At 38.7% G+C, this 6000-nt stretch overlaps 1 long non-coding RNA gene across 2 annotated transcripts in view; it reads left to right on the plus strand.

Annotated features, from left to right (window-relative positions):
* Window positions 1-3272: 3272 nt before the first annotated feature.
* The window catches only part of LOC111247576 (uncharacterized), an 11880-nt gene continuing 9152 nt past the window's right edge, over window positions 3273-6000 (plus strand). For both annotated transcript variants that reach the window (XR_002672163.2, XR_002672162.2), the window contains exon 1: window positions 3273-3489. This is a non-coding gene — a long non-coding RNA (uncharacterized LOC111247576). The remainder of the gene's footprint in view (window positions 3490-6000) is intronic.

Consider the following 6000-nt stretch of genomic DNA (forward strand, 5'->3'; position numbering starts at 1 on the left):
AAGTGAAGCTAGTCGTGCGTGTTGAATCCCGTGGAGTTTGAACGGATGAACGAAATAGAACTCCGCGAGAAAAGCGTTTGTTGTTTGTTTGTTTGTTAGTTATCAACTTTACACTGTTGAAACGATTAAAAAAGCCGACTCCTTAAAAATAATTTGAATTAGAAAATCGGCCCTCGCAGGGGCCTCCAAGACTGCAGTAACACCTCTACAAGCACACTAGCATGGCGGCGTCCCGTTTTGCTAGTTCTATTCTTGGTGGCTGAAACATATTTTTAGATGCAGGTCGCCCCTGTTTGATTAGCAGGTACATCTAACATACGCATTAAATGTACAGCTTGCACGCTGATTGAGTTATTAAAGGGCATAGGATATATTAAAAAAGAAATGCATAGGCACGCAATCGGACGTCGTAAACCTAGTATTCTATATGACCTCTTATTAATTGATCGACTTGAAAAAAAGTATACGGAGATAAAAGACACAGCTTTTGCGGACTTAAATGCCGCTTAGACTATTCTTAATAATCGGTGGAACTGTACAGTATGGGGCTGAAGTTAAACATGAAGTTTGCGTGTTCTGCTGATGCCCGAACTTTGTTTTGAACAAGAAAAACCTCGCGTAAGAACACCAAAGTCTAACAGCGGATATAGATAACCTTAACGCATCTAAATTGTTCAGATCGACTTGTTAAGTAATCCATTGGGAACTGAATGGGTGAACTGGCGCACATTTCATATCTCAAACAATTCGAAAACGATGGCCGTAAACAGCAGAAACGAGCATAAGCTCATTAACTCTAAAGCTCTGTTTGGTTCTCTCCTGTGGGGCACAAGTTTGTTTTAATTAAACTCGATAAATGAATAGAAACTATACTTATGATAACTGAAGGGAAACAATCGAGTGAGCGACTGGGCTTTAGGTATCGTTACACATGTGGTCTTCTGGGAATATTAGGGAACTATGGTGCTACAGCCCTGCCTACCCTCGAGTAAAAGCAATGATTTTGAAGCCAGCCGGTTTGCTGTTGCTGCTGTTTATAATCACTTCCGTTTTTGGCCGTTATCTCGTACGTTGAATGACACCGAGTTTCTTTTGACGCTGAGAGGGGTAAAAGAGAAAAAGAAGAAGACGACTAGGAAAGTTCCATCTTAGCTGGTCCAAAGCGTATATGATACACAATCTTTCCTCACCTCGTTATAAGGTGGCGAAAACCCAGTTATTTATACTGTCGTGTAGTCCTAATGTAAGTGCTCCGACTTAACACTTTGGCGGATCTCTTAATTGCTTAAGGCAGTCACCGTCACTGTATGTGAATTGCGCGCTTCATATTCTTTAGTTCTTAGAACAAATTACAATGACGCTGTCAGACAAAAAAAATAGAAAAAGCTGATGTTCTTATCAGAAATCCAAGTAAAATTACGAATCATTAAATATTAGTTCTCTTAAAAGATTGTGTTTTCTTGAATTCATATATGTACCTAATGTTATTCTCTAAGGCTGCACGGTCTTGTTACGAAAAAAAATCCGATTTATTTTAGTTTTTTAGCCAAGGTGACCGCTTGACACCGGTCGCAGCAGAAATTTGTGTTCAAAACCAGCTAACTGGTGCCAGACTTTAGCACTCTGCTTATTATCATACGGCGACATTTCCCTGAAATCGTCCACTCATGAAATGAACGCCGTGACAAATGCGGCCCATGGTGGAGCCATTCCACCGTACGGCGGGAAGTTAGTAATTTGAGCCCTGACGTAGCACGTGCCTACGAGGATCTGGTAAAGATAAAGTTCCATAGTTTATCATCCACGAGAACTTAGAGAATAGACCAACGTAATTCATTTTGAGGGTTGGTACGGTATGTAGATGATTAGTTTTTCTTTAGATAATATTTGGTCTTAGGCAAACATTGATAAAAAGCGAAAAAAAAGAAAAAAACGAAGAGTCTTATTAAATTTACCCTATAATTTTTTCAATTTCCCTTGTTCTCGATCGAAAGATTGAGAGCCTTTATTAACAGCCTAAGGTTTCGGTGCACACCTTTCACCCACAGTGAAAGATTTTGGCTCGCGTCATAGTTACGTCACACTCTGTTCACGCTATTGAGGCAATTAGCAGAGAATAGATAGCTCAGTATATGTCATTTATCCTTACCTTGTGAGATTCGATTACCAATCGGAACATGGAATTATCCCCCTGACATGATGCGTTACAACATCCATTGGTAGGGACGAAAGAATCTTGATACGGCTCTCTTTACGATTTAGCGTTCGTCTGCTGCCTGTAAATAGGTTACAGAACTTGATCTAAACTTGCTTTTTGCGCATTTTACCGTTGAGATTACTTTTCACAGGAGTGAAAATAGCCGACTTTATTCAAATAATGCTACAACGAATCCAATTAAAATCGAATATTAAGTATATAATAACTTAATAAATAACTAAAAATCGAATAACCAACAATGATGACATTTTCGAGCCACAAGGAGCACGTTTATGATACGTGGTGAATGAAGTGAGAGAAATATTGGATCGTTAGAAAACGTGAACGAAGTGTGCATTATAACAATACCTCAGTTCTGTTATTGAAACCCGCCTGGCCATACGAACGTACGTGATTTTCAGTTAAACAGTTTGAGTTATCGATAAATCAGCAAAAAAACTACATCGGCTTATTTAACTAAGTTATGGAGCACTAGTGCTATACATGTGTCTATATTAATAAAAGGTAATTGCGATAGAGTTAGAAGAAGTTCAAGAGTTTGTTTTACGGCAAAAAAAATGTCTAAAGGAGATTACCACGATGGCTACCATAGGCCCACGTGTCTTCATGAGTTTCTAGCAGAGGCAACTATAACACCTAGAATAAAAATATTTAATGAATTTTTAGATCCCGTTAAAAAATTGATCACAACGCAGTCATCAAACACGCGAGACTACGGTGCTTCAATAATGTCACTTACATGAAAGAATCTGCGTCACTTTAAATAACCTCCTGCGAAGTCTTCTACTGAATTGCGTCAATGTAAAAACATCAGCCGATAAGCACTTGGAATCTCGTTGCTAGCACTCTGCTGACCTATAATTCATGCGTCACTTTAACTGTTTTTTCAACAGTCGAACAGGAAGATGGTTAGCGAAATAATTTAAATATTTTTTTTTCTAAACAGCTTTGTGATGGGGTGTTCCCACCTGCAAGACTCTGAGCGAGATACATATCTAGTTTGAATTACGTTGAGGCGTGATGCACGCTACGTATACCAGGAGTATTCTAACAACGAAGCACTGCTTTTTAATCAATCTCGGTCAGGTCTGAAAACACATAATATGTTTAAGATATTCAACTGCTTTTATTCAGTCAGCCTTAGATGTGACCAGAATGGATTAGTATTGGACATTTGTGCAGTGAACAAGTGTAATGCCTTCAGGCTCGAAGTGTACACGGCCTATTTGGATTCGGTTGATTCAAGTCCGGAATGGACAAGTATTATTAGGGTACGTTTGAAGTTACACTCTTTTCTTTCTGTGAAAATAACCTGAACTTGCATAGAATGTACAGGCTAACTTTCAGCACTTCATGGAAATATAGCCCGCTTAAGCTGAAACAGTGTGTACAGGGTGGAAGCTTTCCGCACAACGTTATGAAATGATATCAATGTTTTATTAATACAGTATATTATACAGTACGGTACAAACAATAGTCGCTAGGCACAGTAGTTCCATGTTACAATATAGTACAAACAACCTTATTTGATTCATCGATGATGAAGTTTACAGATAGTTGTCCATGAAAGCGTATTATTCAGCCTTTCAGTTCAGGCGGCCTTTAGCGCCCGTATCGCCTCCTCCCGAGAGTGACATGTTGTGACCTATGAAATTCTGAAATCCGTCTTCGAATACGATTCAGATATATAGGCAGAAGAGATAAGCTGGTTCCATCTACGCTGCAACGAAAAGCAACGCTATTAAATTATGCACTCGTTCAATAAGATCTTTTTTCGTTGCCGCAGTAAAATTTACCATTATACGTGTACGTTTTTCATGTTGCCAAAAATAAAGCTCGACCAGCTCGGAATATCTATTGCGAAACTAATGTTTATCATACAATCTATCATAGCTAAGGTTGGCCGACTTTAGGAGTGAATCCACTATATTTGAGTTTCGTAGTTAGACGGATAGCCTAAATGAATAGAAATTTCAGTCCGAAAGGCAACTATTAAACAAAGTTGGCTAAAGACCCCCTATCTAACACTAACCCACGTTCTTATCCATACTACTCGGGGCCCAAAAACGCTTCCTAAGCATGATGCGAGAAGAATGTATCTTTTCTGATTACTTGTAAGGTAAGCATCTTTTCAGAATAATAATGCCTCTTTATTAGAAAAATGCCAACACGCGCCTTAGATGGAATAGGAACAGGCGCGTTAAGCTTGTAAATTAATACAAAACAGTTATCAAAGAAGTTATATTATATGCCAAGTACTGTTTTTTCGGCTGTTATAGTTGCCCTGGGATGTGTGCAATGGCCTACGCTGAGTGCATGTCTTCTTCGCTGTGTTGCCGACGGTATTTTCAACAATTTAGGTTATACTGAATCGGACATATGAAACAAGGACAACTGACATCATACAAACCTTGTCGATAAGTTTCTCTGCGGGTCTTAAAGGGCATAATATAAGAACTCGTATATCTATATTAAAATAACGAGCAGAGAAATTTTCCTTGCAGAACAAAGTGGAACTGATTATTATTGGCCTTTTAAAAAGTAGAATTTCTAAACAGCAGGGTATAGGCTTCGTATGGCCTCAGAGGATCCCAGAGGATGCACGAAAGGACAGCGCGGTTTTTTTTTAAGCACCGTGAGAGATTAGTGCAGGTCGTTTCTATTTAAGAAGTGACGGGGAGGAGTTGTGGGCAATTTTCGGTGAGGTTTAAATCTTTGAAGCGGTTTCAAAAAAAATACGTTCACCGAGTACCCCTCGACCTGCTGGGTAACGATGTAAGCACTGCGGAACGGCCTAAAAAGATAGTTTAAAAACGTCTGCACGTAATGGCGATATGTTGATTACACAGATAGTATATATACGATAAAGACATGAAAAAGTTTGCAATCTTATGCTGCTTGCTTGTCTTCTTCGATGTGATTTATATAACGAGAGATTGCTCGAAAGCACCGTACTCCTTAGTAGCTTCTCTCATTTAGCTACAACATAAGACGACACAAAAGGTATTTGTGACAGAAAAGACAACGTTTTGAGCAGTCCAAGGACCCTGCACAATGACATCAGTAGCCCCTAGCAACCGGATAACTCACGGACTATCTTTGTATTTCAATTCTAATACTAACGCTCAGAATCCTCAGTAAAACAAAAAAATTCGTTGAAAAACTCAGGTTTTCAAGTTGAGATGTTTCAGTCTTAACAGGACGATGTTCAAGTTAGTGGAACGAAAAAAAGGTCCTTTTTTCCATACATTAGTGATATTTTTCTTCTGACTATTGAATCTCTATGAAAAAACAAAAGATCTTTCCGAGAACAATTTTTTATAGTACATTTATAAAGCGATTACTAGAAGTTACAACAGAGGCGGCATCTGTTTCCATCTCTGGCAAGTTCTAGCCATAGTGTATTAGTTTGCAAAAAATCTCGCTGGATCCTTTTGTTTCGAGCTGGTCTTGTATACGACCTCAGTCAGCCGGAAATCGCGCCAAATGTGCCGTGGAAAATTGAGCGATGAGCTGTGATAAGGAATCCTATTTTCAATGTTTAGAGGAAATCCACTTTTACACCGAATCTGAGTGGTCATAGCATTTTGTTAACCACCTGAAATAAAAGGTGATGCATACCTTTAACCACCGCATAATTAGATGGTCGATTGCATCCTTTTCCTCAAAAATTTTCAGGCTGACCAGGTTTTATAATTTTCGGTATATGCTAGCGAAGAAGTTGAAGACATTTTATTTTTCTTCAAATCCTAAATCTTGCCTTCTTTAAAGATAAGAAGATA

The sequence above is a fragment of the Varroa destructor genome, unplaced genomic scaffold (genome assembly GCF_002443255.2).
Source record: "Varroa destructor unplaced genomic scaffold, Vdes_3.0 BEIS01000003.1, whole genome shotgun sequence".
Taxonomy (NCBI): Eukaryota; Metazoa; Arthropoda; class Arachnida; order Mesostigmata; family Varroidae; genus Varroa; species Varroa destructor.